The sequence below is a fragment of the Pinus tabuliformis genome, chromosome J (genome assembly GCF_031772625.1).
Source record: "Pinus tabuliformis cultivar Carrire ecotype Pingquan chromosome J, CPIR1, whole genome shotgun sequence".
In the NCBI taxonomy this organism is placed as follows: Eukaryota; Viridiplantae; Streptophyta; class Pinopsida; order Pinales; family Pinaceae; genus Pinus; species Pinus tabuliformis.
This window is the reverse complement of record NC_142295.1, coordinates 223,200,873-223,212,908: the sequence shown is the minus strand read 5'-3', so window position 1 is coordinate 223,212,908 and position 12,036 is coordinate 223,200,873.

Here is a 12,036-nt window from a genome sequence, read left to right as displayed (position 1 = left end):
ATAAGAGGGGGATAAGTTGGAATCCTCAAGCATAAACGATATTTTTGTGGCATATATGTGACTTTTGAAACTTACAATATATACATTGAAGCAAAATAAAGGCTTTAAGTGAAAATAATGTGATTTTTTATGAGGATGCATGATCATTAAGATCACTTGATGCTAACGAGCGTTGCCTCATGGAAGGTTAGATAAATCTCCTTAAGGATTGGTTTGATGAAATAAAATATTCCAATGCTGAAATTCTTGGTGTGATGGTAGATTCAGGCTTGTAGTGGAGGCTTTTACGCACCTAAGAGGGTTTAGTGAAATGGATTACTATGATACAATATTTTTTATTAGGACTTTTTGACCTTCTTATATTTGACATGCATTTACTGAATTATGAGTTACTAGAGTAAGATTGATTCCATTTCAGTTAATCTTAATTGTCAATCATTTCCTACTTATAAGTATTATACACCATGGTTTCCATTTCATTCAAACATGTTGACATGCAGCTCTAAATTTTTGTAGGGCTCGCCTTAGAAGAACTAGTTCATGTCATAATATTAAAAATGTCTAACATTGAACATAAAGAAATGCTTTTATTTTTTTTCTTATTATTACTTTGTATTTTCATGATAAAGAAATTCTTTTATTTGTTTTCTTATTATTACTTTGTATTTTCATGATTTAAGTATATAGTACAAATTGAATTAAATAATGTTCCATTAAAATTCATATTATTATTTTTGGGTGAGTGTATGTACATCTAATCCTTGGTTAGATAACAACTTATATAACTAAAACATATGACCCGAATGATTATTTCAACTCCAACACGCTATATATGAAATTTGAATTCATTGGACTATTTTCTCAATGAGAGGGGATCTTACACGATGAAGAATGTTTCCAGCCTCATTTGTCATCCCTTAGTACCCTATAGGTTGTGAGTCTTCCTAGACAATGAGGAAATGAGTACAATGGATGCTCTCTATCATGTAATTTCAAGAGTTATTAGTTGTGCCATTATTCACAATTGATGTGGTGTTGGTAAAGAGTCACATTGCTAGATTTAAGCACATGTGATGAAATACCATGGTTGGACACCACTAAACACACGGGGAGAGTTAGATTATCTTTCTACACTGCCTGAATGCACCACTATACACATTTCAATTTTTCCTCCACATTATTTTAAACCACGAGGATGATTAGATGAGTTGTTCTAGATGTCGTGGTAATGTCATGAGGGCAACTCTTGTCAGAATAATTATCACAATGTCTATTCATATGCCAACGATGAATTGTTGGTTAACGATGTAGGTAGGAGATAAATTAATAGTTACCAGTAGTTGATAATTGGCACACTCACTATTGTATTTGCGACTCATTCAGTATATAAATTAGTCGCATTCAGTGTATAAATTGCAAATGTTGGAATGCAATCTTTAGTTTCTTCTGATGAGTGTTCGCCTCTGATATGGTACCAGAGCGAGGTCACGGTTTGGTGCTGTGACTGATAGAGTCAAGATCCCTATGTGATATTCGTTGTGGAGCAAGTGGCATGAGGTTTTGATCATGTTGGGGCTTGTGTGGAATCAGACGTTGCCAATATTTGAGCTGCGTGGGAGATGATTCTTTGCAAAAACTATCGTCGCTATAAATTTGAGAAGTTGCTGCAAATATTGTGCCATAATGCCTATTGAAAATATTGGCCTCCACTCGTGTTTCGACCTGTGGATGGCCGCATGGGACTGGTTCCTTGCTGTTAAGCCAACAGGAAGAAAAGTATTTGTTTGGTGTGTTAGGTCATCATTTCATTGTGCACTAAGCATGAGCTTGCCGCTGAATTATGGATTACATTGAATACGGAGATTGATTTGTGTTGGTGTTTTTCTCAATGAGTTCGTATGAGTGAAGATAATTTCTTTGAGGTTGTTGTTTATGGAAAGTAAATTGGGTATTACTAATGGATAAATAAGGATGTTAAAATTGGATTTTAGAAGTGCGGTAAAAGTGATTGTGCTGTAAAGTTTATTGTATGAAAATTCCATAAATGAGAGTTTATTTAAAAGGATCATATTTAAACATTTTTTTTAAAGATCATTCTGGATATAGTGAATTTGTGTGTATTTGGCTTTAGACACTATAGATTTGGTTCCTTTTCAAGTTATTTAGACATACAAACTACACTATGGAAATAGATGACTTACTATGGTTGAGGATGTAATGTTGAATTTAAGATGATAATTGTAGTTTGCCTATGTAACTAAAGATATGGTAGATTTGGTTCGTGATCAATCTCTTTGGAAACACAAACTACAATATGGAAATAGATGACTTTCCTTCATGATGTAATGTTGAATTTAAGATGAGAGTTGTAGTTTTCCCATATAACTAGAGAGAAGTTAGAATAAGACATTTACTTGAGGAAAAAAATTCTATCTTTGGGATGGCCTACTTTTGGCTGAATGCTTATTCTAATTTTAGAAAAATGATTTTGAAACAAATTTGTGTCCATAAATATGTGCTTCTATGAAATATATGATTATGAGATATTAGTGTGAAATTTCATGTATTCCTTTCTTATTAAGTTGTGAATCATAGGGGATAGTATACTCTTCATGATATTGGAGAGTAATCAAAATATATTGGGTAGAATATATTGAATTTAGCCTATTTAGTATTTCGAGAGTATCTCAAAATGTTTCTTGTAGCAATAAAAAAAATTCTGGTGGTTATTTTAATATACTCTAAACCCTTATATGTGCACAAGGTGGTGAATGAAAAATGTGTTCTATGAGCATTACAATATACTTGTAGTTATGCATTCCATGTTATATTATATTTCAATTATCACCAAAATCTGTTATTGGATATATCCACATTTACATCCAACTATGACATTTTCCTTAAGTGTATGACACATCACTCACTAATTTATATTGTTACACTATGGATTTTATTTGCTAGACATAATTTATATTTCCACATAATTTATATCTCCACACTACTTTTATCTTCATACTTTGAATCATAGACTATCATCAAAATTTTTAAATTAATGAAACTCCATCTTTTAGAGAAATTTTGAGTAGTGAAGATACTTCACAAAAGGTAAGTTGTATGCAATGTACTTATACTTGTCAAGGATGTCCAAACTACATTTTTAGTAAATGAGAAAATAAGAAAAATTGGAGGTTCCCATGCTAATCCATTAATATATGTATGGATTATGTTTTTCACTTCCTTCAATGATAGCGTGTATTATGCTAAGCTACTAAATTTGTGATCCATGACATGGATTTTCCCATTTTTTTTTAAGAATAAGTTTCTAATACCATAACCTATATTTTGAGCATATGCCTTGGCAAGATCTTGAAGGAAAAGAGACGAAAGGAGGAATTCATTTGTATAAAACCAAATGTATCACATTTCTACCTAATTTAATGTCCAATTTACATTCATCTTCATAAGGAGAAGAGGAATATTTGGAATCCTCAAGCATAAAGGATATTTTTGTGGCATATACTGTGACTTTCAAAACTTACAGTATGTACATTGAAGAAAAACAAAGTATTGTAGTGAAACAAAATGTGAATTTTGATGAAGATGCATGATTCTTAAGAGAACTTGACCCTTATGCATTTGTGTCATGCAAGATTAGATCAATCTCCTAAAGGATTTGTTTGATGAAATGAAATGTTCCAATGGTGAAATTCCTGTTGTGATGCTAGCTTGTAATGGAGGCTTTTATGCACCTAGGAGGGCTTAGTGACATGGATTACTAGGATACAATATTTTTGATATGGATGTGTTGACCATATTATATTTGTCATGCACTTAATGAATTATGGTTATTTAGAATAGGATTGATTCCATTTCATTTCATCATGACTATAAGTTATTTCCTACTTATAAATATTAGGTACCATGGTTTCAATTTCATTCAAATAGGTTGACATGCAACTTTGAGTTTTTATTTTTTTAGGGCTTGCCTTAGAAGAAATTGTTGGGGCCATATTATTGGTATTGTCTAACATTGAACATAAATAAATGTTTTTATTTGTTTTCTTATTAGTGATTTGTATTTTCATGATTTAAGTATCTTGTACAAATTAAATTAAATAATGTTCCATTAAAATTCAGACTATTATTTTTAAGTGAGTGTATGTACTTCTAAACATTGGTTAAATAAAACGTTATATAACTATAACATATGACCACAATGTTTATTTAAAATCCAACAAGTTATATATGCGATGTGAATTCATTGGATTATTTCCTCAATCCTTGGTTAAATAAAAACTTATATAACTAGAACATATGACCCCAATGATTATTTTGATGCCAACACCATTGGACTATTTTCTCAACGATAGAGGATCTTACACCATGAGGAATGTTTCCAGCCTCATTTGTCATCCCCTTGTACCCTATCGGTTGTGAGTCTTCCTAGACAATGAGGAATTGAGCAAAGGAGATGCTCTCTAACCTGCAATTTCAGGAGTCATTAGTTGTGCCTCTATTCACATTTCAATTTTTTCTCCACATTATGCTAAGTCACAATGATGCTTAGATGAGTTGTTCTAGATGTCGTGGTAATCTCATGAGCGCAATTCTTATCAGAATAATTATCACAATGTCTATTCATATGCCAACAATGAATTTTTGGTTAGGGATGTGCACACCATATAAATTAATAATTGGCAATAGCTGATAATTGCATCTCTGGCCCACTATTGAATCTGTGACTCATCCAGTGTATAATTAGTGACATTTAGTGTATAAATTGAAAATGTTGGAATGCAATATTTAGTTTCTTTTGTTGAGTGTTTCACCTCTGATATGTTAGGGTTCAAGAGAAATAAATATAACAATCAAGAAATACACATTCAAACCATGTACACGATGATTATCTAAAAAACCCCAATTCGGGGAAAAACCAACCAACAATAGATCTAATATTGTCCTTGGCTAAAACAGAGCCAAGCCGACCAACAACCTTAGCTTTTACCACTCAACCATGGTTGCCTGCAATGGAGAATACATAAGCCTTTTAACGACTTCAACTACATGTAATACCATGAGCTCAATACCGTGAGTCACCAATACTAGGTTCCCAAAACCACAACTATTAACCATAACTGTTGATATAACCTCAACTCCACCATAGGGTCAAGTTTCTCTAGCAATCCCCCCTTTAAAATTGTCTTTGGGTTTTCCTTGCTCAAAACTAGCCAAATCTGCCAGGTGAGCGAGCCACCAATCACCTCCATGCCCTACCTAGTCAATGTTAGGGTATTTGATAATCTCACATGTTGTCCTGGTTCAGCATGCTTCATCGTATCGCCACATGCATCCCTATATCACCTAAGTGGAAATTCAGAATTTACCAGTGATTTACTGTGGTATGCATAACTTACCAAGTCTTACAGTCGTATACTCATTTACATGAAAGTTTTCACCTCCAACACAGATTTGGCAGACTCTCCACACTCTGCTAATGTGACACTTCACGCCGAGATGGGGTTTGGCCTTCATTCATAGAACACACGGCACCTTCACGCAGCAAAGGGTGCTCCTCCTCAAATGAAAATGACCTCCTCACACAGATTCTGTCACATTCTAACCTTTGCATGCAGATGACTCCTCCTCACGCAGTCAATGCAGAGAATGGCCTCCTCACGGAGACTCTATCATACTCTGACCTCTGCGTGCAGATGAGTCCTCCTCATGCAGTCAATGCAGAGAAGAAGGAAAAAAAATCTACGCATTGTCCCGCTCTGTCACTCCCTCGCTCTGACCCAACCCTTTATTTTTTTTTCCAGATAGATTCGTGTTCGGGCAGGATCCCATCTGGCAGCACCCAGATCTTGTCAGTCAGGTCCTTTCCAGGTAGAGGAACGCGCTCCTCCTGTTTCTTCTTTGCCTCAGCGACATCTTCCTCAGCTCTGGCCACCAAATATTTTATCGAGAGGGAGTTGTATTGCTTAGGATCGATCTTGTATAACTCTTTGTACATTACCAGCCACTCGGCCTGAGAATTTTCCACATTTTCTTTTAACGTCTATGTTATTCCTCTTCCTCCCTATAGTTTCTTTTCATCCCCACATGGCCCAAGAATTTTCCACATTTTATTTTAACGTCTGTGTTATTCCTATTCCTCCCCGTGGTTTCTTTTCAGCCCGCGACACATTTCTGGCACTTTCGTTGCCTCCTCCATGGGCACTACCTCTGCGTTTAATTCTTCATTTTCTTTTTGCTCCCCATGGTTTCTTTTCACCCCACGACCCTCTTCTGGCGCTTCTACCTCCTCCATGGGCAATACCTCTGCATTTAATTCTTCATTTTCTTCTTGCTCCTCATCGATCCAGGCCTTGGAAAAGCCTTCAATCTTCATTTTCTTCTTGTTCCTCATTGAACCATCACTCAACGAACACTGTTGGTTTGTGCAATGAGCTATTGCTTCAACCAGTGCCACTATTTCATCGATGGGAACATTCTGAATAGCTAGCTAGGGCCCTTTCCAACCAGAGCTCTGATACAGCTTGTTAGTGTTCAAGAGAAATAAATATAACAATCAAGAAATACACATTCAAGCCATGTACACCATGATTATATGGAAAACCCCAATTCTGGGAAAACCAACCAATAATAGATCTAATATTGTCCTTGGCTAAAACATAGCCAAGTCGGCCAACAACCTGAGCTTTAAAGCTCAACGATGGTTGCCTACAATGGAGAATACACAAGCCTTTTAAGGGCTTCAACTACATGTAATACCATGAGTCACCAATACTAGGTTCCCAAAACCACAACTGTTAACCATGACTCTTGACATAGCCTCAACTACACCATAGGGTCAAGTTTATCTAACATGATATGGTACTAGAGCGAGATCACGATTTGATATTGTGATGGATAGAGTCAAGATCCCTATGTAATATTCATTGTGGACTACGTGCCAAGACGTCTTGATCATGTTAAGGCCTGTGTGGAATCAAACGTTGCAAATATTTGAGTTGCGTGGGAGATGATTCTTTGCAGAAACCATCGTTACTATAAATTTAAGAAGTTATTACAGATATTGTGCCATAATCCCTATTGAAAATACTAGCCTCCACTTGTGTTTCGACCTGTGGATGGCTCCATGGGACTTGTCCCTGGCTGTTAAGCCAATATGAAGAAAACTATTTATTTGATGTGTTAAGTCACCATTTCCTTGTGCATTAAGCATGAGTTTTCTGTAGAATTATGGATTAAATTGAATACGGAGATTGATTTGTGTGGTGTTTTTCTCAATGCGTCCCTACAAGTGAAGAGAATTTCTTTGAGGTTGTCATTTATGGAAAGCAAATTGGGTATTGTTAAAGGATAAACAAGGTTGTGATGCAACGACATACCTGCCCAATAAATAATTTATTTTCTTAATAGGTTATAGATGTTATATACAATAAACCTGTGTGAATATGGTCACGTTGTTAAACCGGATAAATCAGTGCAGAATAATTCGGTATTCAAAAGAAAAAATCATTTTCTTATACATTCAAACATGTTCAAACTAGCCATTATTTTTATTCACTAAAATTTTTTGACACGCTCAAAGCCAAGACATCCCTTAGCATTTATTTACAAGCTCTGCCAATGGATCATGTTTAGATTTTGTGAACAACACAAATTTCTCAAGCTACTTTTTAATGCCCACATAAACACACACACACAAACATATATATAGATACTTCAAGGGTAGTTTAATGCCCACATAAACATATATATAGTTCAACAATAGTTTAGGACTAACTAATCAATTCATTTCTCAAATAAAAATATCAGAAACAAAAAGCCCTGGGAAAGATATACTCCAGGTAAGACAGGAAAATCATCGAAGGTATGTATCTATATATATATATATATATATATATATATATATATATATATATATATATATATATATATATATACACTTCAAGGATACTTTAATGCCCATATACACATATATATAGGTCAACGATAGTTTAGGACTAACTAATTAGTTTATTTCTCAAATAGAAATCTCGAAAAAAGAGCCCTGGGAAAGATATACTCCAGGTAAGACAGGAAAACCATGGAAATAACTAGCATTGATGACAATGTATACAAATCAGTAATGTTTTCTGAAGAGATTTTTCCATTCCTCAAATTGTGCTTGGGCTAGAAAATAAAGTTTCCATGTAAATGTAGATGAGAACCTTCCTTTATGAGAGAAAACCGGGATATTAAAGATATGAGTAACAGAACACAGTTGCATATAGTCGAACAATGAAACAGGCAATAAAACATTGACCCCCAACCCTTGCAAGGCTTTTACAACAGTAATATTTGAATGCTTAAATCACTTGCACCTCCCATTTGTTTTTCGCCATTGAAAACACTATTGTTATATTGAAAAAAGTGACTTTAATTCTACTTCACATTACTCACTCAAGGTTTATAAATTTTCTATAAGATCTATGCAATTACCAAAGTATGTTTTACATAAATTGCAAATTTATTATACAGGTTGTGCAATGGGCTTTGCATTGTTAATATGTACTATAGAATCCATAAATTGCAAAATTATTATACAAACTGTGCAATGGGCTTTACATTGTCAATATGTAGTGTAGAATCGAGAATAGACAAATTACCTTTCTTCGTTAGTGGAAGTCCAGAAGGAGTGATAAAATTTTGCTCTATTGTACTTGGTATCTGAAACAAAAAAACCAACTAAAAGAAAGGAGCCTATACAAACATGAATCATATCCTCTTCCTGAGAGAAACTAAGGTAGCAATAACCTCAATACGTGATAGCACTGAGCTCTTCGACATCCTTTATTAGGAGGTATCCTTTGAAAAATAATTTCATACCTACATCTTTACCCCAAAAGTGAAAAAAAGAATTCACGAAACTGACCTCAAGCATACTTTCATTGAAGCTCCTTGATTGTGGATAAAGCTGAAATCTGAATACAGTTCCAAACCCCTGAAAGCATGAAACCAAGCACCGGAAAACCACAACAAGACCTACAAACCAATGAAGCTATGTGCACGAATCAAGCTTCCCATGAAGCAGATCAAAATGCCAGTCCTGCACCAACCTCCAACATGATCTATAAAATCCACAATCCCTTAAAAGATGCTTCAAGAATTTTAAACGATGATAGAAGGGGCATAAACTATCTAAATTCTTCCTTTTGGCATGACAAACTTTGGAGGGCAGCCTTTGAACTACCAACGAAACAAATACCCAAACCTTGTAGCTCAAATGGAGAGACAATACACTGTGACTAGCAGATCCATTGAGACTCCACGTTGAATACTTAATACGATATGAGGGAAAATCACTACAAAAAAGGCCATTTTGGCCTTTAACCCACTTGGTAGGTCCAGTCAAGCGACATATACATCCTGCCTATATATGTGGAAGTTGTCCACCAAGATGCCAATTGACTGACGTTGGTCTGAAACTTCTGAAACCATCAATGATGAAGCCAATCAATGGGTCCATTCAAGTCTGCTTTCAATGATGAAGTCAATAAATGTGTCTCTATTCAAGGCTATGGCCCAATAGGAATAAAAAGTGAAGTATGGGTAACACTCCCTACTAAATATTCTGTCAAAGATATACCAAATATGATGCAACAGCTAGACCAATCTAAAAATGGTCTCAAGCCAAAGTGAATGGGTCACAAACTCTACCTGAACAATGGAACGTGGAATTGTTTTATTTCTCTTAAGCATGCTGAAGCATCTGGGTCTCTACACTCTATATCTTGGCACAGTTTGTCTCAAATACAAGGCCCTCACACCTCAAACCCATAAAGAATAGAGGAGAACAATGTGACCTCAAGTTGCAAATCTACAGAAGGGAAGTTTCCATCTAAATGTCAAGAGTGACCGGGGGTAGTCACACACTGCACTAAAGAAATTCATAGGGTGTTTTCTCTCCAAAGAAGTCCAAAGAACCTAAACAATATATTATACCACCATATAGCCATATAAAAACATAGTGCTATGATTAGGAAAGCATAGTGCTCTGGTTAGAGTTAGAACATGAAACTAAATTTCATCAATAAAAATCTTTCACCGAGAACTATAAGACAATCTTGATTGAATCTTTAGCCTACTAAACTATCTGCTTCTTGAAAATGAAGGAAGACAAGATTTTGAACCCCAGTTTTCGAAGAGGTAATGTCAGGAAACCACAGAGCTAGCCTAGTGTCAATCACTCCTTTGACATCCATAAGTCATATCATACTTTATTTTTCTGGTTTTAATTTCTATTTGGCTTGGTACAATCATTATCCTTGATGATCCCTAGAAATGAGTAATTATATGGGCTCATTTTACCTCTTAATTCGACTTAATCCACCATTCTCATTAGTTTATTGGATGTTTTTAATAATATTTATGCTAATAGAGTGAATTGGGTTAATCATTATGCCAAAAAGTCTAATGTGTGCTTTACGCATATTTTTGATCAATTTTGAGACAAAATCAAAGGTTTAATGAGCATTTGGCAACCAAATTCATGGAAGAACAAGGGAGAGGATTTTTAGGAGGGTGTCCCCTTCATTTATGAGCCTTACCTTGAATTCTCCATCAGAAATTCGGACCACAAAGGTCCACTTTCCAAGGGGCAGATGTGCAAGTCAAGTAGGACTACTGTTATCTTCAGTTCTAGGAAGCCAAAATCCTTAATTTTAGGAGGACTATTGGGAGTCTCCATTTGTATAAATAAGAAGTCTTAGGGCCTCAGTTTTGTTAGTTAGATTTTAGTTAGATTTTAGTCATTTTGTTAGTCTATTTTTACACTTTAGTGCAACCCTGTATTAGCACATTTTCGAGCTTCTTCTTGTAGATAGTTCTTGAGATGTAACTATTACTTTGTTATCAATGAAGATGAATCTAGCTTTGCACCAGCTCTGATCTTTCTTAATAGGTTGTAGCCCTTGAGGTTGGGCCCAACCCAAGTGCCCAGTACCTCCTTTGTGTACTTCTATGTGTTTTTATTGCATTCATAGAATAATTTCTGTTATTTAGGTTAAATCTTGCTTTGACAGTTTGGTAACAGAAAAGATCCACAAAAAGGCTACCAAGCAGTCCTTGATCTCATTTCTCCCTCATTGGAACCATTAATTGAGACCAAGGCACACTTGCTGCCAAAAAAACATTGTCCTTTCCCTCCAATGCAATTGCTAGTGTTAGATTTTGAGTTGGAAAAGTTGATATCGGTTGTGTTTTCATGTTTAGATCTGTTCTTGCTTAATTTCCATAGCTTTCTTGCATGATTTTCTGTCTATAAACTTTTGATTCATCATATTTCGCGTTTTTAGGGCAGATTATGTCAAAATAGCTAAATCTCTATTTTTTTTAGTCTTTGTTTGCATCAGTTTTGGAAAGTATTGCGCAAAGCACCTGTAATACATTCCTACCTACCCTTCCTCCATCATACAACCTACTCCAGTCCCTCACTGAAGATTTCTTTCCTTCATTCGCCACACTTTCCCAACTTACCCTAATTTCTACATTCTTGTGCAACATTGTTTTCTTCATCCTTGAACAAATCCAACCATCTTCATCACTCCTGAGCTTCATTTACCAGGTCCTACATCTCTTAACACCCCTATTCACCCTTCATTTCCAGTTTCCCATCGTTTTTCCACCATCAATCCTTTAAAAATCATTTTCAGAATGTTCATGTAGAACTTCTTGTAGAATTTCCTATAGATCCCCTGCAACCTCCTGTAAAAGATAACGCGAGCGATTTTTCGGGATCTAAGTGCGGTGGAAATCTCCAGAAGGGTGCTAGGGACCCCATAGGTCCTCTCCACACCTTCCCAATAACCTGTGCTTAGTGAAAAATATTTAAAACACATAAATAATAATTCTACATAAAATTTCTCAAAAATACATAAAGATGATATTTCCATATTTTCCTTCGGAAGTAGCTTAAACACATGCATTTTACCTTTTCAAGAGTCAATGGCATCCAGTTCAGTAGTTTACATCTCTTTTCGTTCACAA